The following is a 26,889-nucleotide window of genomic DNA, read 5'->3' as shown; positions in this document are numbered from 1 at the left end:
TGATTTTTCGACGTGACGCATTCTATTGAGTAATCGAGTTTTGTTTTTTCCTTTCCTTTTTTAGTTCTGCTGCAACATTTAATATCATCGTCATTTCCTTACGGAGACGTAAGTAAAACCCTGTGAAAATATGATAATTCTAGAATTCATGTTTTACTTAACTTGATGATTTAACAGGTCCGGTTTTTTACAGAAGAGCCTATCTGGCCTTCCAACCCACGAAGGGAAAACCAGCCCAATACAGGTTAGGTCTTACACCTCCGAAATGCATTTAGGTACCTATATCTGTAATAATAGATAATACTACCTAGTATTTGAAAGTTAATATTCTGGAATTTCCGTTAGGTATGTATACATATATTATTTCGAAGGCGCAGGACAGGAGTCCTAATACGGCATTGAAACAGTCTACTTTGGGCGCCATCCCACTCGCGTCAGATAGAGTACTGCGGGGCGGAAGGCAAGAAGGAAACCACAGCTCTATTTTTCCCTAAAAAGCAGCAAAGACAGGAATGCTACACCGGCAAGAGCATGGCTCTGAAATTAGTGATGTGTGATTATAATTTCAAATCATTGTGGGCTTTCCATTCCAATGCAATTAGAATAGACAGTTGGGACTTGAGATGGGTATCATTGAAGGGTCAATCCCGGGTCCATAAAAACAACCGAGGGAGAGGCTTAAACGTCCGCCATTTGTAATTTATGTTCCCGGGTCATTGAGTGGACAACGGATTTGTTAGTTTGCTCGGAAGGGATAGATTAAGCTCAATACACACCGAGAAATCTTCCGATCCGGGTCTTTTTCTCGTGCGGCTTGTGAGGTGAATGACCGACCTCATCAAGGTTATTGAGTCCACCCCACATAATAGAAGACGTGACTCATAAAACAAACAAAAAAAAACAAAACTAAAACCCAACATTCTTCTCTTCTATCGTGTGGGTTATGAGGTGGATTACCAACCTTATCAACCCTAGTGTCAAGGTTATTACTGAGTCGCCAACGCCCCTGACATGACTCAAGTAACGACTACTTACTTACATTAGTAAGTAGTAACCGGGACCAACGGCTTAACGTGCAGCCGCACGGATCATCTTGCTTTCGAACAATCGGGTAATCAACTCGTAATGTCCGAACCTGACTAGGGTTCATCAACCCTGGTGTCAAGGTTATTATTGAGACACCAACAACGCTGACATGACTCAAGTAACGACTACTTACTTACATTAGTAAGTAGTTACCGGGACCAACGGCTTAACGTACCGCCGCACGGATCATCTTACTTTCAAACAATCGGGTGATCAACCCGCAATGCCCTAACCTAACCAGGGTTCACAGAGTGATTTTTGCGGTATGTCGGAACATATGGATCGCGAGCCCAACGCTCGTCCATTGGACCACAGACGCCGTCGACCCCCGTTAAACGAGGTTCTGTATCAATCTGAACTATTACTCTGGCTGAAAATCAGCGTCGTATCTCCCCCCGCAAGCACGCAATCGTTACACGAGTCAACAAAAACAACTTCTTTTACGATGAAACTTCTTCAGTTTTTATCCCAACGAAATTCGACTTTAAAGTATTTTTATGGCAACACTCAACCACCAATGTTGCTAGAACCGTGCTTTATATTTCTTTAGCAGTGTTATTTACCCTAAGGTCACATCTAAGTAAAAACATTGTCGAGTACCGAGCACTGCAGGGTTTACGTTATGTTAATTATAAAATAACTTGAAACACTTAGGGTTCCGTAGTCAAATAATAATATTCAAGGTGTTAGTGACATCGTAACGAAAACTTTTAGGTATGATTCGGCTTATTATTCTGGGTTAATATCAAGTGGAACCTTCCACCGCAAACGTATAGATTCGAAAATAATTAAAAAATAAATAAAAAAGACACGAGAAGAAGAAGATACTTGATTTTAACTCAAAATCATGATCCGAATCATCCCCATTAGTATTCGTTAAGATGTCACTAACATGTAGGTATTTTTTGATACAAAATATATTTTTTTTATTTTTGTACGAGATCTTAATTTCAGGCGAGGTATACCTCTAATATAATAAATAGGTACCTAATTGACATCACGTGGTTTCGTTGAGCGTTGGATTTACGATCCGTCCCGGTTTCGAATCCCGGTAGAGACATTTCACAAAATTCACTTTGTGATCCCTAGTTTGGTTAGAACATTACAGGCTGATCACCTGATTGTCCGAAAGTAAGATGATCCGTGCTTCGAAAGGAACGTTTAATCGTTGCACCCGGTTACTATTTACGTACTGATGTAAGTAGTAGTTATTGAGCCTTGTCAGGGCCCTTTGGCGGCTCAATAGTAACCCTGACACCAGACACAACCCACACGATAAAAGAAGATGATGAGATGGAACGCCATGTGTTTCTGGGCGTGAGTTGTGGCTGCCTGACTTATTAAGTCTGAACTCAAAACTCACATTAATAACTGACCTATCCCTACAGTGAAACTGACATGAATTTACGCGACCCGTGCAGTCTAGGCCAGAAAGTTTGCAAATTACTGTCCATAGCAGGTATCATGGAAACTTTGACGGCATTTAATCATAGAGACATATATCTATACTTGGTAGTTTATACTCTTCAAATCAAATCAAATCAAATATACTTTATTGCACACAACATACAAAACAAATTCACAAAGATGAAGATAGATACAGTACAATCTGGCGGCCTTATTGCTAAGCAGCAATTTCTTCCAGGCAACCAGTGGATAGGAAACATTATTACAATTTGGTGCGGGACAGTGCAACATCTAGTATAAAATAATAAATACTATAAATAAAAAAAAAACAAATAAAAGTAAAATAAATAAATAAAAATAAAATAGAAATACACTTCTCATCAAAAAAATCGAAACACCTTGCAAGTTTACGTTTTGTCAGGATTATCAGAAAAATGTGTACATTTAGGAATAAATGTTAAATGTCGTTTAATAGTGAGTAATATGAGCTTATCAAATCTTAATGTTAATGTTCTAAATTTAAATGAATTTTTCATAGGTTTCGTATTTTGTTAAATGAGTCATTTTTATTCCGTATGGAGTATAAAGGAAATGGATAAAACAACACACGTAAATGAAAAAAAAAGCTGAAAAACGTTTATTTAATAACTAGTATTCCCTCCCCGAGCTCTAATTACTGCTTCCATACGGTTCTTCATCGATCGGATGAGAGTCACGATCACATGCTGTGGTATATTGTCCCATTCCTCTTGGATTGCATCTTGCAGCTGGCTAAGTGTTTCTGGGGCAGGATCTCTTGCTCGAATTCGTCTCTTTAATTCATCCCACAGATGTTCAATGGGATTCATGTCCGGGCTTCTTGCTGGCCATTCCATAATAGAGATATCGACTTCGTTAAGATAATCTCGTACGACGCCCGCGGTGTGAGCCCTAGCATTGTCGTGCATGAATATGAAGCCGTTGCCAATAAAATGTGCATAGGGCATCACATGAGGCTCGAGACACTCTTCGACGTACCGATGACAGTTTAGTGCAGGCAGACGTGGCCCAGACACGAAAGCAAGCTCTGTCTTACCGTCGGCGCTGATTCCTCCCCAAACCGTCCACGAACCGCCACCATAGCTGACCTTTTCTTCAATGCAGCATTGTGCATAGCGTTCTCCGTCTCTTCTGTAGACCTTGTTCCTTCCGTCGTTACCATACAGCATAATTTTACACTCATCAGAAAAGAGAACTTTGCTCCACTGTAGGTATGACCAATTTAGGTGCTCACGTGCAAAGTTAAGGCGCGCTCTTCGATGGTCTGCAGTTAATTTCGGCCCATTTGCTGGCTTATGCGGTACCAGTCCACGATCCTTCAACCTTCTTCTAATTGTAGAGTCACTTACAGCCACCCTTCGTACAACACGAAGCCGCTGCTGCAGTTGAAAAGCGTTAAGGCGTCGATTTCTTAAAGAAGTTGTTACAATAAATCGATCATCTCGCTCAGAAGTGACCCGATTCCTGCCAGATCCTGAACGGCGCGTGAACAAACCAGTCTCCCGATAACGTTTATAGACTCTATGAACAGATGACAGGCTTAGATGCAGTCTTGCAGCCACAACACGCTGACTAAGGCCAGAATCCAGCAATGCCACAACTTGGGCGGCTTCTGTGGGCGAAGTATCCATACGTTTTAGAAAAAAAACCTTTTTTCAGACGTCCCAAAGTCACAGTATTGAAATGAAAAACAAAAAGTTTAAGGATAGGCGCCAATTTTTAGTTTTTAAACGCTAAATGTACTCCAACCCTAAACACACATTTGTCTCAAAACAGTGATTCATTACGTTTATAAGATAAACAAATGAAATTCTAATTTAGAATTTTGAATTTTCGCTTATTACTGTAATGGCCAAACTGCCAGCTATACATTTATGTATTTTTTTTCATCGTATGAATTCTTTTTTGTGTTAAATTCGGACAGAAACAATGAAAACGGAAGTGTTTCGATTTTTTTGATGAGAAGTGTATATAAATATAAATACATACATACATATACCCATTTATATCAGACGTATATATTATAATTAAATATGAAATTACATGTAGATATGACAATAGTTTCCTATAAATACTAAAGGATAAAATACGTTATATTAATATCCACACAGCGACTCGTAATGAGCACGTAACAGATTTTTAAAACTCTGAAGAGAATTAGCTACTCTGATGGCGGGAGGTAAAGAATTCCACAGTCGCACAGATTGCACCGTAAAAGACTGCCCGTAGAAATCTATATGATGAACAGGGCCTACTAACAACATACTGTTGCAGGATCGAGGCTGTCGATGGTGAACCTCTGTCCTAAGACTAAACCGCTCTTTCAGGTAACTCTTTATAGACTAGAATGAGAAATTTAAGTATAATAAGCTCTATCTACTCATTATTAAGGAAATTCTTTCCAACTAAACATCCTGCTTAAAACTGAAAGCAGACTAAAATTATTTCGCATCATACGAGCTGTAAGAAGTTTCCTATTCTTATGGAATACACCAACTAGTCAAGTCTGTTACTGTTTACTAAACGTCAAACCACGTAATTTCTATGAGTACGGAAATGCAACCTGTGACGCCATAGAAATACGTGACAAAATATCGCACTTATTATAACATTTTTCTTTATTAAAATTCTAAAATAAGATAAATAGAAAAAAAAAAACATTTTTTGTCACTTTTAGACCTGTCTTTATTTAGTAATCAAAGTTTAATAATTTATCTTTGATCTAATTATTACAGGACAAATACGGCCAATTTTTGTTTTTCTTTTTTATTTGAAATATATGTTGATGTTATGAAAAAGTCTCTGCGAAATGTCACTGGCTGTTATTCCAATTTTTCAAATAAACAACACAAAAACTATTTAAATTGAATTAAGAACTAAGTTCTTAATTTTTGTTTTGTTAAAAAATGGAAAATGCGTTTATTTATATTCGTAAATTCGAAATTTTGCATTTTGTTTTCCATTTTACCTTTCTTTGTAAACGGATTATTTACTGTTGGATACTCCCTGGCCGGACTCCTTTAATTTGTTTATATTTAAATAAGTATTGCGATTTACTTGAAGAAAAACACGCAAATAGAAGGGTTGACACACGGTCCTCCGGCTACCTCACAAATCGCTCCTCGTTTATACTAAAATTGACTACAGACTCTTTATCAATTAATTGCCTTTTTAACGACAGTACCTAACAATTTTCTTACATAGTAAACTTTTTTAACGGGTCGTGAACCTTTAAAAGTGACTATTTCTTTCAGTCACTGACAAACTCAATACACACGCATACTCTCTCTCTCACACACACACACACACACACACACACACACACACACACACACAGACTCTCCCTCTCAAACACACACAATAGACACGTAGGCCCACACGCTCGCACATAGTAAGAGAGTGCTTACTCTCTCACAATCAATCACGCTGTGTGATAGTGTGTGGTTCACACACCAATCGCTTGTCTCTGGCAGTCGCACCTGGAGGCAGCAGGTCGGAAGGCGCGGCCGGCGCCAATTTCCGGCACCACACACAACCCGTTCCATTTGAATTTCCATCGCTCAATAACCATTGGGTACCTACATTTTGAATAAATTTCAAAGTAAATTCTCACATTTTTATTTCGCGATAAAAGTGGGTCTCGTTATTACAGACGCCTTTAAGGAAATGATGGAGGAAATACATAATTAGATGTAGATTGTATGAGAGCTGGGGGGTTAAAATGGCCACATCGAAGCAATTCATCTAAGAAAGCAATATTGCTATCTGACATTTGTTTGTATTGCGCACTTACTTTTATATGCGCAAATGTCAAGTTGCAATATTGCTTTCTTAGATGAATTGCTTCGATGTGGCCATTTTAACCCCCCTGTTGGTTTCAGGATAAAAATTAAGATAAATGTCTCGGCTTGACATGAGTCACGGGTTCGAAGCGCATCTGAGTTTAGAATTTTATAAATGTTAAAAACAACATGTGTGTTGTGTGTGTATTGTTGAGTTGTGTCGTGTTTTATGTGTATGTTTTGTTGGTTTGTTAATGTTACTTGGATTGTTAATGTGATTTTTGTGTTGTTGTGTGTTTGTTGTGTGAATGTGTTGTTGTTTTATTTGTTGTTGTGTTGTTGTTGTGTGATGTTATTTTTGTAATGTTGTTAAGTGTGTTGTGTGTTTTTGTGTATGTGTGTTTTTGTGTATGTGTGTGTGTTGTTGTTGTTGTTGTGTTGAAATATCAGGAGTCTCATATCCCAGATTTAAACGCGGTAAGAACCCATTATTATGTGTTTTAATTTTTATAAATGTTCTTTCCAAAATGATGAACTGAGTATCTTTTGGGCCATGATGGACTGATAGCAACCACAGTTGCTACAACAACAAGAAAATGTATGCAGTTGTATAAAGGTGACTGTTGCGTTGTTGTACGATTGATGAATGTTGAGGAAGCAAGAGAAGTATGTCAGGATCGAAGCAAATGGAATTCCATAGTCTCTGCTTACCCCGGTGGGAAATAGGTGTGAGATTTTGTATGTATGTATAAAAGCTATCTAAATACGAACAAGACACCAGGTGTAAACGACATGTGCCTTGGTGGCGACACGGCCATATTTAGGACATATGGCCGCGTAAAATAATTATGAACGTCTACACGAGTTCCCTGTAGACCTAACAACAGCTTGAGAATGCTATTAGAATACCAGTTAGTTAGAGTTACAGTGCGCGTCCGAAATGTTCGAAATGGCGCGTAGAAACAATTTTTACGCAGTTACGAGAAACGCAGGACTCTTCTCCCAATATCGTTTGAAAGGTTCTGAGAAGTACTTAACTTAGCTCCGGCACTGATATGATAAGGTAGTGAAGACCTGGGCGCGTCATACTCTTCGTTTTATATTATTTACCGTCTATATCTTTGTTTTGTTCTTTGAGCTTACTGGTCGATGAAACACCTACTGAAAGGGGATCTTCCCATTTTTTTTTTAAATAATATGGCTCTCGTTTAACAATCTCATCTGATGGTAAGTGACGATGTGGTCTACGGTGGACGCGCTTACCTAGCAAATGCCTATTCACTCTAGCCTTGAAGACTCCCAGATTATAACGAGTCGGAAAAACAGGTGACGGCAGACAGTTCCAGTCCTTTGCTGTTCGCATCAAAGAGGAAGAGGCAAAACGTTTAGTGCGAATTGGTTATCCACAACATCATCATCATCATCAGCCCATTAACGTCCCCACTGCTGGGGCACGGGCCTTCCCTATGGATGGATAGGGAGATCGGGCCTTAAACCATCACGCGGGCCCAGTGCGGATTGATAGTTATTAACGACTGCCAATGCAGCCGGGACCAACGGCTTAATGTGCCTTCCGAAGCACGGAGGAGCTCGAGATAAAACCTTTTTTTTTTTGGTCACCCATCCTATGACCGGCCGACCGGCCGGCCGACAGACCGAGCGCGTTTACCGCTGCGCCACCGAGCTCCTCACAACATAAGGATGAAATGCTTGCCAACGTCTAGTTGTCCGTAGATGGATTGGAGTGGGTGGAATTAACTCGTGAAGTTCCTGCGCACACTCACCGAAGCGAAAGCTTATCGACATGTGTATTCTGCCCATCCTTACCTACGGGGCCCAGACCTGCTCATTGACTGAACGTAAAAAGTCGAAACTCAAAGTCTGCCAAGAGCGATTGAGCGTAGTGTGTTAGGTGTCAAACGAATTGATCAGGTCCGAAATGCAACACTGCAATAATTGGAATCGCTGATGTGGGACGTAAAGTCGCCAGACTTAAATGGGATTGGGCCGGACATGTTTGTCGCATGCACCCTGAGCGGTGTCCACGGATCGTCATGCATTAGGTGCCTCATGACAGGTACAGGCGTCGTGGTAGACCTCGAAAGAGATGGCGCGACGACTTGGACGCTTGCCGAAGGGACTGGCCGGAGTACGCACAGGACCGCGAAAATGGAAAGAGGAAGGGAAGGCCTTTGCACAGCATTGAGATCTTGTGGGTTAGATTAGATACGTTTATTACTAACATAACTGTAATGAAATTGTTACTAACAACTAGGCCTATACATTGTTTGATTTTTACGCGGTTATTATCATAATTAAAACACATAATACCGAGTTCTTACCGCATTAATCAGATTGAGACTCCCGATATCAAGATCCCAATATCCCGTGATCACTTGCAACAGTGTTGAAATATCGGGAGTCTCATATCCCTCATTAAGGCAGTAAGAACCCGGTATTACGTGTTTTAACTGGCCCTATGTTACCATTTTATTCAATAATATATTATCAATGTTTAGATATGCATGAATTTCACTCAAAGCCACTAACAATACAGCCCACATCTGTTCAAAGTCATCACTTTTCAAGCCATCCAGCGTTACACATCTTTAACCCCATCACGGTCAGAAATAACGATCATTACAACATAACACAGCTAATTAAAAATGCTATGTTTGCCCTTGTGGCGAGATGAAGCGAGCAGACACTAAAAATGATCGGGTATTACTCATAACAAGGTGTTTCGCCTTGACATAATTGCCTTGTTTTCAAATCCAAGAATATTAAGGGCCCGCGATTAACAACTTCGAGAAATTATGTGTGGGTGGTGGAACGAAAGGATTTGGTAATAGGTATACTGTACAAACAAACGTACACAACTAAATCCCAAAATAGGTACCTATTGGGTTGTGTGAAGCTACAAGTCATCAAAACGTAATTGTACTAACATGTTTTATTCTCTTCTGTAGTTAATATAGTTTATGTACTTACATACATAGATAGCATCATGCTTATAAGTACAGGGTGTTAGTGACATCGTAACGAAAACTTTGAAGGATGATTCAGACCATGATTCTGAGTTGATATCAAGTGGAATTTGCTGTAGAAAATTCAAAATATTTGTTTTTTTTTTTAATTATTTTCAGTTCCATACTTTTGCGACGGAAAATTCCACTTGATATCAACTCAGAATCATGGTCTGAATCATCCCTCAAAGTTTTTGTTACGATGTCACTAACACCCTGTATATCCCTAGAGGAGTAAGCAGAGGTCTATCTTTAGTCTTCGCCAGCTATATTTAAGTCCCATGAAATAGGGGGCGAGCCTACCATCCAAACATGACTTCAATCTCGTAGAGTTCAGTGGTTTAGAGCCTGAACCGAGATTCGAACCAGTGATACTACAATGCAAGTCACACGTTCTCCGAACAGGGCTATCACGATTCTTCATATAATTTGTGTTGATAGATAGATAAAATACTTTATTGAGCACAAGGTACAGATATAAGGACAACAGTTACAGAAAGCCACAACTGACGGCCTTATTGCTCATACAGCAATTTCTTCCAAGCAACCTTTGGGTACCGGACAATTTTGTACATATATAATAGTAGCGGGTTAGTGGTGTGGTGTTATATATCTATTTTCTTTTCAAACAGTTGTTTACCTAGCAGTATCTAACTAGTTAGTATCCTTGTACCTATGTTTTAAAACACTATTTAGCCTAAAACAATTTAAAAATAAAAAATCTCGTTTCTTTTAATAATATCTTACTATATTGGTAATTTTATTTTATCTGTGCCCTACATAGAGGTATATAATTAGATTGGGTATAATACTGGATAACAAGTGCACCGCCTGTTGGTGATATTGAACATATGATTTTCAACTGTCATAAATTTCCGTTAGAAAGACATCCTTGCCAGTGAATTAAGTGAAATATTACCAAATACCCCCCGCCGCCTTAAAGATCTATTAAAAAATGTGAAGTGTTTCCAACCCATTTATAATTATATTAAGAAAACATTTCAAAAAATATAAGTGCATATTTCCATGTGTCTGCTGGAACCAGCTGCAAAATGAAGACGTGGCCTAAAGGTCTATGTAACCAGGCCAAAAATTCCAAAAAAAAGGTATATAATTTTAAGTCCTTCGAGTAGCTCAATGAGGGCAACATAGAAAAAAGGCGGGTTTTATAGAATCACGATACTTATTTTATGGCACAACAAATTACACCATTTTGTTATAATGAGTTTTTATAACTAACTAGCCATAGATAATCAAAACTATTCTAGTATTGCTATAGCTAAAATATTTATGGTTGACTTGGTCATAAACATTATTATCGTTATGTGTAAACTTAAATTAACTTTATTATTATTATTATTATTATGTTGGATTTAAATTTGATTATTTTATTGACATTAAAATTACATTGCATTGGTTCGGCATACTAGATACTGGATCCTAAAGTCAAATACCTATCTCGTAAAATTCCGAAGCATCTAGTATTTTTTAAGGTGGAGGCTTTGCATACCTTTCCTAGACCCTATCCTAGTAAACTCTCAAGGTACAAAATAGGGTTTTTGACTACGTCAAAGATAAATTATAAAATGCTATCTAGAAAAAGAAGCCGATAGATGATCAAAAATCAATCTCACTTTACTTTTCGACTTATTTTCGAATTTTATTTATTAATTAAGTAACAATGAGTACCACGTTTGACCGTTTTTATTGATGACGTCACAGGACAATATTTCCATACAAACTCAAAAGAAAACTTTCGTTTGATGTTTCGTAAAAAGTATCTCATTTGACTATTTTGTCAAGTAGCCTTTTCTTGTTCACATTTTATACTTACATATACTTATATGAGTTAAATACGTATACTTATTTATTATATTAAATTTAGTACTAAATGAAGATGTGGCGGTTTTTTTTATTACTTGTCCATTTACGAATTTTTAGAATAGTATGTACCTATTATATTGACCAATATTTCTATTCTCTATTTTTTGTTTTATTAAAGTTTGTTGGATAAATATGCATGTTTTTATTTCCGTAGTAGATACCTTTTTTATTTATTTAGGTTAAAATAAATTAAAAAAAAATATATTTATTGTATTATGGTTCTTCTGACTACCTACTTAAATAATAAAATATGTAAATTTCCATTGTTTCATTACTTATGCAGTAAAATTCGAATATAGAACACTATTTGGAATACCAATGTGATAAGAGCAGTAAAAGCTTCCACGTCTTATCAGTTACAATACAAATGTACCTAGTCGATACACACCTACTTACACGTCCCTACATTATATACAATTTAATCTCACATTATAACATCTGTATCGCTGAGATTTTTCTCAGCGCCGACGGACGAGAAACGTCTGTCATGTATGACCAAAATACTGAGCTATTCAAGGTTGTTCACATTCTATAAAATTACACATAATACGATTTACTTTTACATAAATCTACACAAAATGCGGTTCAATATTGGCAACACCGATTTTTGGGTGTGTGTACTTACGGGAAATTTGAAAATGGAAGGCTGTATGTAGCACTGTCACTATCACTTCACTGGTTTGCGTTGCCGGGACGTGCGGGCGCGGCGCGCGGCGGATGGCGACTGGGGCGTCTTGATGGCGCCCGCCCAGCCGCCGCCGCCGCCCAGAGATACCACACCTAATTATTTCTGCAGTTTCAGCTGATTTTTCAGGCAGATAAATTGTTATTACAAGTAGAATTAATGACTGAATATTATTTACAATGCTCATATACGTATTTGTCTTTCTTCCTTCCACATTTAGGTACCGACGGAATTATGGGTTCCACATTTACGAGATCGTGTCTCCGGCGTTTTATAATTTACTTTCGACATAATTAAACCTCCTAAAGCCTTGATTTCCAGACACAATAGTTATTAACAGAACATTCGAAATTCTCTTGTTTTTTAGTAAAATTACATTATGAAGTAATTTAAAAAACAAAATTCTGTTTATTTATATTTTTTCTTCCTTGTACGAATTCATTAAAAAAAGTTTCTTTCAAATTACAAGACACCATTTTTGTGAGAATGTTTTACGTATTTGCCCCAATACTTATATAACTGCTTCATATATAAAAAAAATAATAACGGACAATAAATAAAATTAGTACAGTGAAAGTATATAACATTTACAAATTAGTAATTTAGTAATCAAAAAACTTTTTATTACCCTAAACTGACAAATATGAATAATCTACATAACATAATATACTCACGACTATATCATTAGGGTAGTCAGAGGTACATCCATCGCAAGATGAACTAAGTACCCACGCCTCATTGAGCTTTCTGTTAGACCGACGTGATATGTGGTGTGCCGTATCGCCGTCTATAATAAAAAATAGTCTATTATTATTTATTTTCGCCAAAAAATGATTTATTTTGTTTTCTTACCGCTAGCAACCCCACCGGCGCCCTTATCGCTCGAATAAAATGTATTTAATGGATAATCGCCTGACGATAGGAGACCATTGAAGTTTACCCTTCACAATAATACCAAGATAATAACGCATTACTCACATATTCTATGTGATTTTGATTTCAGTTTACGACCTATAATATCAACGATATTAAATATTCGTTATGTCCTATTCCTCATGTCCTGGCCGTGGTGTCCGTAATTTTTTGTGCTTCTTCTCTCGTGTGGGTTGAGTGAGAGGTGGATTACCAACCTCATCAACCCTGGTCAAAGGCCCCTGACACGACTCATGTAACGACTACTTACATCAGTATGGAGGAGTATGCTCCACGTGGCTGCTCCTGTTGATTGAGGGGACGCCTGCGCCCAGCAGTGAGACGTATACGCTGTTTATGTATTATAAGATTAATGATTACCTGAATGATAAAAATGCCTAGTATCAAATGTGTTCCACATCGTGAATGAAACCTACATTCCCGAGAAGTGCATTTTCGGAGGTACGTGACCTAAGCTGTATTGGGCTGGTTTTCCCTTCGCGGGTTGAAAGGTCTGACAGGCGCTTCTGTAAAAAAAACCGGAGCTGTCAAATCTTCAGGTTACGTAAGCGGACCCTATGAAAAGTAGGATAATGCTAGGGAGGTGATGATGATAATGATTCAAGTAGAAAGGCTACTCACACCTTTGTTTGGCTAGGATATTGCAGGATAAATTACCTGACAGTTCGAAAAAGTAAGACGATTCCGTGCTTCGGAAGGCGTGTTAAGCCGTTCTCAGGCTACTAGCCCAAACACTGGAGCAGCGTGGGGGAGTTTGGTCAACACCATCTCCGACTGAGAAGGGGAGACTGTGCCTAACAGTGGGACGTAAATAGACTGTACTTGTGAAATATACAGTGGCTGTATATTTGCGTATCCCGTATAAGATCTCCTTGAGTTACATAATATTTTATAGCTGCGAATCGTAACGAATACATTAGTTCTATTGCCGTTACGATTTTAATAGACCAATAATAATTAATGTAGCATATTGTTTTTGTATTCTAACACAAGCAGCCGTACACGTTTAGCCTGTTGGTGCGGGCTATTTAGCCGTAAAAACACCTTCGCCAACCCGCAGTGGAGCAGCGTTGTGGAGTATGCTCCGTACACCCTCCGATTAAGGGGTTACCATTAAATTGGTATCTCCAACATTCCAAGGACTTAAATGTTGTTATTTAAAATTAAGCGACTTGCTGACTAACATACTTAATTACTAAAAAGTTCAAAACTGTCTTGCAAAATAAATTAAAAACATTAGTTTGTGGGCAATTATTTTTTTTCAAAAATGGCAACGGATGGTAAGGTGACGTCATCGCGGCTAAACTTGAAATGTTAGCTGTCACTTTTGAGCATACCTACACACCTACATGTTACATGTCCACGAGCCCACGTTACGGCGCCGTAGTCTAAATTTATAGAGCCCGCGATTTGTATCGGAAAAAATATACATTTTTAACTTACAATGGCCCCGATTCCTACAGACACCTCCTAATTTTACTTTAAGTTATACCTATCATTTTCTTATCCGCGCGCTGTCAACATAATTCTGTCGGGTTATTGGCCAATGTAAAATTTTTAGACAGTTGTTTTAGATTTGTGCTTAAAATTGACGTGTGTTCCATAAATTGTATGCCTATCGATTACCCATCCCTTTCCTTTTCTGCGAATAAGAAAATTACAGGTATAACTTAAAATAAAATTAGATGCTGTTTACAGGAATTAGCACAAATACCTTTTTTTGACGTGGCATTAACTACCTGGCCAGACACATGACGGAGTGCTGAGGGTTGTCACCCAGTACAAAAAGACAACTGGCCTGAGGGTGCCCCGTTGGGCGCAATCTTCGTCTCAAGGCGCCGTCTGAGTGGATAATAATTTGATACAGATTTAATCGACTCCCAAAGAGTCGATAGCGGTAAGCGCTGAATATTATACGGCCTCCGTAGTTCAGTGGTTGAGCGTTGTGCTCACGATCCGGAGGTCCCGGGTTCGAATCCCGGGGGGACAAATCACAAAAATCACTTTGTGATCCCTAGTTCGGTTAGGACATTACAGGCTGATCACCTAATTCTCCAAAAAGTAAAAACATCCGTGCTTCGGAAGGCACGTTAAGCCGTTGGTCCCGGTTATTACTTACTGATGTAAGTACGTAGTCGTTACATGAGTCATGTCAGAGATCTATGGCAGCTCAGTAATAACCCTGACACCAGGTTTGATGGGATTGGTCATTCACCTCACAACCCACACGATAGAAGAAGTAGCGCTGAATGATGGAAATCGTCGACCACGCCGGCGGTGTCGCTTTCAGAGAGTTACGATACCGGGATGTGAAGGTCCTTAGGCCCTCATGCATTAAGATAAGATTGACTTTAAAAATACACATTTAGTTTGTATCTATTCATAGCAAATCCACTCTCAGTTTTGGCTTAGGATTCGTTTTCAAACTTATGTAGATACTCTGTGACCTAGATTGAAAATAGGCGACATTATGCGTGCATTGATAAAGACGGCGATATAACCCACAGCCCACAGTGGGAACGTTCCCGCCAGTAAAAAGGTGCAAAAAGTGTGTAAAAAGAGCTTAATTAATAAAAAAGAAAAAGACTTAAGGAATAATGAGTACGACTTATGAACGATTTTATAGTACGTAGTATTTCCATACAAACTCCAAAAATAACTTTTGTTTAAACATTTCTTAAGAAGTATATTATGTTTACATCCTGACCATTTTTTAAATTAATTTTCTTATTTATTAGTTAGGTAGAAAATATCTATACAAAGGTATTAAATAGTAGCTAAAAGGTATTGGATGTTAGTAATATTTTAAAGCTGATCTGTCATTTTGGGCAGTCATTCTGATACTCTGGTGTCAGGATCGAAGCAAATGGAATTCTATAGTCTCTGCTTACCCCGGTGGGAAAAAGGCGTGAGTTTATGTATGTATGTATTCTGATACTCACTCATTTGACTAGGTTGTCAAGTAGCCTATAGGGTTTCCAAGTAGTCAAATCAGTTACTTTTTACTAAACGTTAAATACGAAATTACTATGGAATTTGTGTGAAAAATCAACCTGGGACGTCATAGAAAAACGTGACAAAATGTCGCGCTTATTATTACATTTTTCTTCATTAAAATTCATAAATAAGTTAAATCGAAAAAAATAAAACGTTTTTTGTCACCTTTAGATCTGTCTTTATTTAGTAATTAGAATTTCATAATTTATCTTTGACCTAAGAAACTACCTTTTAACCATTGCGTCGAAAAAGCGCCTCGCCCAAAATACCTAAACACTAAACAGTAAAAATGTTTGTGTGTCGTATTATCAATATTTAGGTTTCACTTGTGAAATGTTCGCGACCTGCAAAGTAAGAGGTGGAAGTTCTGAGAGCTGTCCCAGTTTCCGATTTTAGTGCCCAAGTTTCCGAAGGCAGTGTCACTGATGACCTATAAGATTGCTCCGTACATTTTCACAGGATGTAAACATAAATATATTTTCAGTGAAAAATACAATATCATCCATAAAATAGCAGTTCGCGCTATTTATAAACTGCGTAGTTCGGGCTCACTGGCTGTAGAAAAAATGTGTCACTCCTTCCGCGAACCTGTGAAAGGCATACTTACAATACAAATAAAAAAATAAAATTGCTATCCAAAATTCTAGATTAATAAGTAAATTAAATTCACCTATGTAATTACGTTTTTACAATAAAATACCCGACAAATATTTTGAATTTGAAAATAAATTAAAAGCTCATGTTAGCACACTTTATTATGCAAAAGAAAACGTTATTGGAATAATTATTATTTTAATAATTACATAACATAAACTGCCTATATACGTCTCACTGCTGGGCACAGGCCTCCCCTCAATCAACCGGGATTTTAATAATTATCAGAACACATTTTAAAACGAACATCAGAAGTGGCTGCGGTGTTGCTATTCGCAAATTTTAGCCACACCAATACATTTTCCGGACGCAAAAGTGCAAAAGTGTATGTAGCGTACTCAACCAAACTCACGGAGTTCATGCTATAATTTACTTAGGGGATGCAACTATGTGGTTTATTATGATAAACCGCCTTATTATTACACCCAAGACTGAACTGAACATACCTATTTACTGAATAAAGGTTTGTTTACGTTAATTATACGAGTTTGCAGTCAATTAGACAGTTTTATGAAATACAGTTTCTCTGGCAGTGTATGTATATGTCACGGTAAGAGTGAATAATTGAAGATTATTAATAATTATCTATTATTAATATTAATTGCCGGAAGTCGAGGTTAAAGTGATAAATTAATCACATTTGTCGGTTTTTATTAATAATTTAACCCTAGTAGTGATAAATGTAATGTGGCCAAGGTTGCATTTATAGGTGCCACATAAGATTTACAGGCAAACCAAATATGATTGTTAATGATTGATTTTAGGATTTGTGTTGATTCTGTTAATGAAACAATAATTGTTTAATTTTATTTTTGTTACAATTTTATGTACCACGAAATCTGTAATTAATATTATAATTGTAAGACTGTGTTTAATATTATAGATAAATACCTCCTGGTCAAAAAACATTGGGTTTTTATTTATTCTCCCTTCCCCACAAGGTGCACCGATGACCTGAATGTCTCGGGAAAACGCTGCTGGATGCGGGCAGGGCAGCAGAGGCTCAGTCATTGTATCGAGCTCGGTCCCTATGGTACTTAACAGGTTCACTGTGTGTGAACCACATATGAGGCAGTCAATGTGCAACTAATACGTACATGTCCCATATGTCCGAGACATTTTTCCAATGTGTTTATCGACAAATATTATTGCACGTACATAAATTCCAATGTGTTTATCGACAAATATTATTGCACGTGAGGGGTTGATATTTAAGACGTGTTAAACACACACACACACACACACACATACAAGCATTTATAGATTTGATATTTTCTTTTTAAGAAATGTTTAATGATTTAGTCTGTGTTTAATTCAAGTTAACTATTTTCAATTTTTTTTTTTAATATTTTGTTATTTTCTCTTGACCATGACTTTCTGGAGGTGGAGGCCTGGAGTCCTAAAACACAGGGTATCCTAGTTTAGGCTCCAGCCTCTACAAATATTGTATTTTTGTATGTATTTATGTACCTATCCATGTGTTTTTTGTAGAGGAAATAAAGATTTTGCTTTTTTTTTAAACATAGCTGGCGAGTAGTGGATGTATATACCCACTCCCCCCCTCCGCACTCCCCTCCCCTCTCTTTTGGTATACAGGTGGCGATGCCATGTTTATAATATTGATCTTTTTTATCTATTTTTTTAGCCTATATGATCCCACTGCTGAGCAAAGGCCTCCCCCATATTCTTCCAAGTATACCGGTTCTGTGCGAGCTCCATCCAGTCTTTTCGATAACCGTCGAGATCATCGCGCCATCGTTTCCGGGGATCATATAGGCTAATAATAATAATAATAATCTATTTTTTTATCAAAAGTGTAAATTTTACACATTTTTACATTTAACATTTCACAGCGAAACTGGAATGATCTTACAGAAATCTCATCCCGTCTATTAGAATAAGGCAAGAGTGGAAGAGCGCTGAAAGTTTTAAATTGGCAGTCGAAGTGGACCGGAGAACTTGTTTGATGTGCGCCTCCGGATTCTGAGACCCGCTAACGACGGTGAAATGATACGTCCCGTCTTTAGATGGTCTCACGTTCTCACCTGACTGTTAAAGACCTCGATACCGACCCCGCCGGCGTGGTCGACGATTTCCCTCAATCAGCGCTTATCGCTATCGACCCACTAGGAACGATTGATTCTCTCAATTATTTTCCCTCTCAGACGACGCCCTGAGCCGAGGTTCGCGCCCAACTGGGCACCCTCAGGCCTGTTGTCTTAAACGTTATACCGGGTGAGAGCCTTCAGCGCTCCCCATTTGTCCGGCTAAATAGTTAATGCCATCTGCGGCAAATCTACAATAAGACACGTAAAAAAAAACAGGTTTATAGAAGTCCGTTGCACAAGGGATAACTTACGAATGCTTCTTCTTATCGTGTGGGTTGTGAGGTGGAATACCAGCCTCGTCAACCCTGGTGTCAGGGTTATGATTCAGAAAAGAAGGCCCCTGACATGGCTCATGTAACGATTACTCACTTACATCAGTTAGTAGTGACCGGGACCGACGGCTTAACGTGCCTTCCGAAGCACGGATCATCTTACTTTCGGACAATCAGGTGATCAGCCTGTAATGTCCTAACCAAACTAGGGAGCACAAAGTGATTTTTGTGGTATGTTCCCACCGGGATTCGAACACAGGACCTAAAACTCTCAAAACAGGGAGAGTTTCGGTATACTTTCAGCTTAAATCAACTTGAATTTTAATATTTTACCTACAACATTTACCTCCAGAAACCTGGGAAAAATCTGTAAAAAGGCAACATTATAGAACATATAAGGTCGAGTTTCATAAACCTCTGGTCAGTCAGAGTGTCTGTTCACGGGTCGTTGGCGACAGGGCTCGACATCGTACTTTGAGGTCTCATAACTACCACTCGTCAATTAATAGCGACATCCCTTTCATTTGTGCGTGTCATTCTTCCCACCATGGCATAAGAAGACCAGGTATGCTCAAAACTGACAGCTAGCATTTTCAAGGTTAGCCCAGCTGACGTCATCAGACCCTGCGTTGCCATTTCGTAAAAAATAAATTACCGACGACCAATGTTTTTATATTTACTTTGCAAGGAAATTTTGAACTTTTAGTAAAAGATTTACTTACAGTTTTAATATTTTTTGTATTTGTGACAAGTAATAGTATTTAAATACATTAGTCAGTAATTCATTTATTTTCAATAATATAAGTTACGTCCTTGGAATGTTCAATATTCAATATTCTTTATTTGCATACTATGATGGTGTACAAGTTTGTAAGTTCCATATATGAGTTTCACATCATAGACCCTTTCGGGCACAACAAAATAGAAGTTTAAAAGAAAGGAGGAAGCTTTTCAAATAGTAACATCAGTATCATTAAGGTATTCACTAGTGCTGTAGTAACATTTATTAATGAGAAGTTCTTTTATTTTTTTAATAAAGATTTTGTCACTTTTTTCTTCTTTTAATATATTAGGCAGTTATTATAAATTTTGATGGACATCACATAATGGGCTACAAGAATGTAGAACGAGTCTAGATATAGGTAAAATTTAAAAAGGTTGGAGATACCAATCATAGGCTTGAGCATACCTGGTCTTCTTATACCATGGTAATATCCATAATGATAAAGGTCAAGGAGAGTGTTGACCCACGCCAGAACCAATATACATTCCTCTCCTCTAGACTATCCCAGTGACGTCATCGCATTATTATAGCTACTATTCATAATCTAAGTATAAAGTAATTCATAGTGAACGAGAATAAAATCATAAACATAAGCTCACGACTACATCCCAACTGGGTTAGCCAGAGGTACATCCAGCGCAAGATGAACTAAGTACCTACCCACGCCTCACCGGGCTTTCTGTTAAACCAACGTGATAGGTGAGCCGTGTCGCCGTCTATAATGGCCAAGGTGAAAACTGCACTTAAGATAAATTAATAAGTCATTGCCAAATGGATCTAATTGTTCGATATATATTTTTTTTTTGGTGCAAGTACGGCACCGGAGTTCTTGATTCCAATGGTATATAGATACTAATAGTTATTATTTATGAACATCCTCCGTGGTCTAGTGGTTAGAGCGTTAGGCTCACGATCTGGAGGTCCGGGTTCGATTCCCGATGGGGACATTGTCGAAATCACTTTGTGAGACTGTCCTTTGTTTGGTAAGGACTTTTCAGGCTTGAATCACCTGATTGTCCGAAAAAGTAAGATGATTCCGTGCTTCGGAGGGCACGTTAAGCCGTTGGTCTAGGCTATTAGCCGTAAAAACACCTCCACCAACCCGCATTGGAGCAGCGTGGTGGAGTATGCTCCATACCCCCTCTGGTTGATTGAGGGGAGGCCTGTGCCCAGCAGTGGGACGTATATAGGCAGTTTATGTTATGTAGTTATTCTTTATTACAGGTTATTCGTTATTGATGATTATGTTACCTAGGTACTGATTATATTGCCTTTGATTTTTTGTTTAAGTTGGTAGCCACCGGTACCGTAATACAGGACGGAGGGGGCAAGTCACAGGGACCTGGAACCTGATAGAGGGTAACAGTCAATACTATTCAGAGGCGGAGAACAAGAGTCCTAGTACGGCTTTGAAATAGACTACTCTAGGTGCCATCCCACTCGCGTTAGACAGAGTACAGCAGGGCGGAAGGCGAGAGAGAAACCACTGCCCTATTTTTCCCTAAAAAAAGTAGCACGGGGAAGCTACACCGACAAGAGCGTGGCTCTTAAATTGGTGACGATGATGACTGAATAAAGATATTTTTTGAAATTGAATTTGAATCTTCCGATTACTTACTTATGATTCTGCTTGATTTCCCAGGTGTATTTTTACGTATGTGAGAATAAAAAAAATAAGTACGGGGTTTTATACATGAAAAACGCAAAATCTGAAGTTTTCTCTAGTCTGTGAGCTGGGTGTAGACAGTAGCGGGCGTGTCCTACTAACCTGTAGCATCCCTAGAGAGTGTTTCACTCGCTAGCAATGCAACCAGCCTTATATTCTGTCTCTACTAGATTTATCTTGCAATTGAATGCATTGAGGATTCTTTGATCTGTTTTTATACAGGGTCGCTTTCCTTTACCCTAGCAAACGACGGTTTTGAGTAACAAATAAAGATAGAAGCATAGAAAAGTGTTATCACCCAAGTAGCAACCGATTGTCTTAAAAGAGAGTTGTAGATATCTTGAAGGCAAGTAGACTAAATCAAACCCTTGTCTTGGATAAGTCTTATAGGTCTCAAAGATATCCCTCAAGATATCTTGAAGATACAGTTTAGTAAAAGTGGGCACATACTTTAACTCTTATACAAGACAGACTTAAGACAACGCTAAGTCAGACTTAAACCCTACTTTAGACAATGTTCTTGCATATTCTAAACTTAGAATTCTTGTAGTATCACTTAATACCAAGAATGTATACTTGAAGATATCTACAATACTTAGTTAAGACTATAGGATTGAATTGCACTGAGTCAATTGTAACTTAACGAAGTAAAACTTCAGGTCATACTAAAACGATTTTTACTTCACGCGTCTTTATTTTAGAATATAATGGCGAACATTTATATTAACACAAGAAATGAAGACTGTAAGAAAATGGCGTCTAAAATATTTGTTAAGTTGTTTTAACAAAAGGTTATTCTGCCGTTTCACATACAGGAAATTATAAACGCATGATTGTTTCTCGTGTAAAATCGATAGAAAGTGTTAAAAAACAGAAGGGCCTTTAATATATCAGAAAAATAATAATAAAATTTGGATTGATTATTCAGCAAATAAAAAAAATGGTGACATATAGTATAGAGAAATTCATTTTCTATTAATATGTGACAGCTGAACGCAGTAATTGTTACTACAACAGAAATATATATTAATTTACTTCAGTTTTTGACGATAATATTGTCAAAAAAATATTACATGTTTTCTTCCTGTAAATGCAAAATGGCGTTAAGTAATATTTTTCTAAATGAAGTAAGACTTTAGAAACAATTGATTTCGTAAGAATCAGTTTAGAAAAGTAAAGTCAAGTTGCACTTCATCAAGTACTAGTTAAGATAAATTTTACTTCAATTGTCTAGGAGTATACCAACTTAAGACAAAAAGTATTTAGTAAATTCCTACTTAAAACTCTTATATCTAAAGTGATCCTCTATTTTGATTTAGTAAAGTAATGTCGTAAAATCTTGTTTGTTTATTCTGTGCCAGAATCATCTATGTAACAAGTAACAATTAAAATCGAACAAGCTTAAAACCTATGAAAAGTATGTTTGTTTGAGAGGTAAGTTTTTCGACTCGTGGAAGATAAAAAAATATTGTTATGCTGAGTTCTTACTTGGATAGGAATGTGATTTACTTAATTATTTAATATTTATCACAATTGGAACTAACAAACATAAACTCAATTTGCTAATGAGTCTCCGTGCATACATTCTCATAGGTACTTACATGGTTCGCTGACGCAAAGTAGGTACGATCACCGCGCTTCTAATTGCCAACGGAAACAATGTGATTATTGTAAAAATTAACGAGTATCCGTTGAATATTGTATATACGAAGAACCCTTGCAATTTGATTAACGTCGTGTGTGTGCGCGGTAGTTTCTAATCCCACCTAAAACATTATTGTTAAAAAAGGCGGCCAAATTCCCGATGTCTTTATCAAGCTAAAAAATAAAGGAATCAAATCTAATGCCCACTTTAAATGCTTTTAACCATACACAAAACTTAAAAAGATATGTTTTGTTTATGATTGTGAATAAAGCTTAGTTAAAAATAGGTACATTTTTTAAATTATTAAAAGAAAGAATGAAAGAAGAAAGAAAAGTATCTAGACAAAGTATCAGTATCTAGAACTGGCGAGCCGCACCGTGTGTATTATTACACGAACCATTTGGAGCCACTTTTGACCCCCTCATAAATCAAAAACTATTTCACATAAACGTATCAAATTTGGCTCATATATTGAGACTTGTGAGATACATATAAGTGTTCTAAATTTCATAAGCTTATCTCAAACGGTTATTTAGATATTAATGTCCAAAATCCTCATTTTTATCATTGACTGACTGACTGACTCATTTTTATCAAAACTCTAACCCAGTTCCAGATGACCTAGAGAGTTAAAATTTGGTATGCAGATAGGTAATTAGATGAATATAAAGGAAAAAATAAAAAAAACTGGCAACTTTTTAATAATTAGATTTATTCGGTTAAACGTTCATCATCATGAACGCTTAACATAAATACCTAATTAGTGCCTGTACCTAACTATAGATGTAAGAATCAGTAAGTAATCAAAACTCATGACAGCCGGTCTTTTTGTGGTAGGTATGTAGATTAACTTAACATAACATACAATCACGCCTATATGCCCTATCGGGGTAGGCAGAGCACTAAGTGATCATAAAACCACTTGATGCCACATTCGACAAGTACTTTAAGGGTAGGTAAGCAAGTTCGAACATGTGTTTAGCGGTGATAGATTGTCAGCTTTTCGCCCACGATTCAACACAACTCTCATCCATTTTACTGGCATATTATTATTTTTTAACTTAACGTGAATCTTAAACAAGTTTAATAGGTATTCAAATGTTTTATACCTATAAAGTCGACTTTTAGTTTTGAATTTGTCCTTTTAAAAGGACCCACGCGTTACGAAGATATGTACTTACCTACAATAAGACAGACCTTAGGCTACAATATATTATCTTATGTTATAAGAAGATATGATACGTTATACTGTTACTTATAAATAAATTTCAGGACTGACCATTGAACTTGGCACCCATTTAGATCTCACTTCTTTTGTCGTTGAAGTCAACAACCAAAGCATTTATCATAGTATTGAACTTGGCTCTCATTTCACATTTATGTTTTTGATGGGATTTATTTATTATTAGACTAATAGGTACCTAATTTTATATTTGAACTTAGCAGGTTTTAATATAAAACTCGATTTTTCATGGTGTAGTGTTGCGGTGCGCTTAGACTAGGTTAGACTAGCTTAGTCATTTTTGAGAAGATTTGTGCGAGACGTAGGTACCTGGGCCGCCACACGCTGGATCGGATTTGAAAAACAGGAACTTACGATTTTTTGCCAAAATTAAATGATTGTGTTATAGCAATCGATATAAAAAAAATGATGGCAATGAAGAAGATATCGCATCGCTAACAAAAACAGTGGGATGTGCATTATCACAGGTTAATTTTCTGTATTTAACAGGTTAATTCTGCCTTCGAAAACCACCAGATCCTTTTATTATTTGGACTTCATCCATCTTTCTGCTTGCTTCTATTTCGATTTTATCGTCCATTGAATAGACTTTTCTTATGTTTTACTTATTGTAGTCAAAAACGAATAAAACAGTCTTGTATAGGAGCAACAAATAATAAAAATTGCCTTAAGTATATCTAGGCAATCAATTTTTACTTTACAAGACTAAACTGATACTTCACTAAATCAATTTAGTGTTAAGTGAGCCTTTAAATAATCTAAGTAAAGTAAAAGAATACTTGTAGACTTAACAGTAGGCTGAGTTAAGACTAAATAGTTTTGTGAATACTTAACTTGGTTTTGTGTATTCTAAATTATCTAAAGTAGGATTTGTTGAAAACTATATAGTATTAAAGAAGGAAATGAATTTATGAAGTCCTAATAAGTCCTATTTGATTTGGATAAATCTCACTTTAGCTAAAGTTTAGACATATATGACTTAATCACAATTCTTGATTGCTACTTGGGCAGATACTGCTAGATATGCTTCAATTATAAATTATCCTAATGAAATATTATTTCGTCCATTAGGATCCCCTAACCCGATCTCCCAGGGGACCCCCGTGAACTCATCTGTTCATCAGAATCCCCTTAAACAAAAATACGCAGTGTGATATTTTTATGTATAATGTACCCACTTTAGGACTCTGTCGCACTAACATATTTGACATTTAGTGAGACTTACAGATCAATTTGTCAAAAAGGGTAATGTGACATGGTACCAAAGTGTATACATATTAATGCTCGTGACCGTACTTGGACGAATTGCTAAATATAACGATCACAATTACGACCTCCGTGGTCCAGTGGTTGAGCGTTAGGCTCACGATCCGGACGTCTCGGGTTCGAATCCCGGTGGGGAAATATCACAAAAATTACTTTGTGATCCCTAGTTTGGTTAGGACATTACAGGCTGATCACCTGATTGTCCGAAAATAAGATGACCCGTGCTTCAGAAGATACCTTAAGCCGTTGGTTCCGGTTACTACTTACTGATGTAAGTAAGTAGTCGTTACATGAGACACATCAGGTCATTTGGCGTCTCAATATTAACCCTGACACCAGGATTGATGAGGTTGGTAATCCACCTCACAACCCACAAGATAGAAGAAGACAGTACAGTAATAATAAGGTTAAACTTTAGCGCAGCTCGCGCGCATGTAGTCATAGAAATCACGTACGGTGCGTAGTATCCGCGCGTGCGGCGCATGAGTGGCTTGCGAACAGTTCGCGAATCTTTCGCAATCAGGCGCATTGCGAGTGTGCACGGAGCCTAAGAAAATAAATAACCTGCGTTTGTGTTTTGATAACGACGCAATGAAACTTTTTATGTGTACATGTAAGCACCATTGTTTAAAAGATCTCTACTAGCGTTTCCTTCCGTTTTACTGCCTGTTCGTACTTGGTTTTATGAGCCTACATGTTTTCATGAATTTCCAAGTAGCTTTCTGATTCAGGCATTTTGTAGTAGGTATAAGTACAGTAAGGCTGTGAAAATTCAATGACTTAATATAAACTTTAACAGCCTACGTACGTTCCACTGTTGGGCACAGGCCTCCCCTCAATCAGCCGGGGTAGCATACTCCACCACGCGCTCCACTGCGCTGTTCCATGCCTCAAAAGACACGGTAAGCCGCTGGTTCTGGCTATTAGATGTAAAAAACACCTCTAAACACGCGAGAGCGAGTCAAGCCAAGGAGGTGTTTTTTTAAGGATTTTGCTAATTCCAATCAAGATTGCCATCGTATGATGGCTTATGTTACTGTTACTAGTATTCAGATTGCAATTATTAAGATATGGATTTTAAGTGTTATGTAAAACATTTTTATTTAAATTATTTTACTAAAAAGAAAATGTTAAGTGATGATGTTTAGACTCCAACCCCCAAAAACGTTCACCATTTAACCAAGATGCTTAATTTTATTGATATCATTCATCCATCCCCCCATAACCCCTCCTCCTTCACCCCCTTCCCCTGAAGACCGTAAAGACGACTGCAGAATATTATTGAGACTATTTAGCATTCAGACAATGTGCGGTTCAATTATGACATAAAGTCACATTTAAATGCAAAGCCGCGAGTTCACAGTCTGATGGCCAGGGCGTTGAGGCATCTTTTAGGCGATTTTCATACTGCC

General features: G+C 37.4%; 1 protein-coding gene and 1 long non-coding RNA gene across 3 annotated transcripts in view; one reads left to right on the top strand and one right to left on the bottom strand.

The window, feature by feature from the left end:
• The window catches only part of LOC126374161 (receptor-type tyrosine-protein phosphatase kappa), a 249,698-nt gene extending 237,760 nt beyond the window's left edge, over nt 1-11,938 (bottom strand). For both annotated transcript variants that reach the window (XM_050020632.1, XM_050020636.1), the window contains exon 1: nt 11,850-11,938. The gene's annotated coding sequence lies outside the window, so the exon portion shown is untranslated. The remainder of the gene's footprint in view (nt 1-11,849) is intronic.
• The window catches only part of LOC126374251 (uncharacterized), a 55,493-nt gene that overhangs the window by 1,666 nt on the left and 26,938 nt on the right, over nt 1-26,889 (top strand). The gene's annotated exons all lie outside the window — the stretch shown is intronic.

Source organism: Pectinophora gossypiella, chromosome 17 (genome assembly GCF_024362695.1).
Source record: "Pectinophora gossypiella chromosome 17, ilPecGoss1.1, whole genome shotgun sequence".
In the NCBI taxonomy this organism is placed as follows: domain Eukaryota; kingdom Metazoa; phylum Arthropoda; class Insecta; order Lepidoptera; family Gelechiidae; genus Pectinophora; species Pectinophora gossypiella.
The sequence above is the reverse complement of the archived record's forward strand: the minus strand, read 5'-3'. Positions and strand labels throughout refer to the sequence as shown.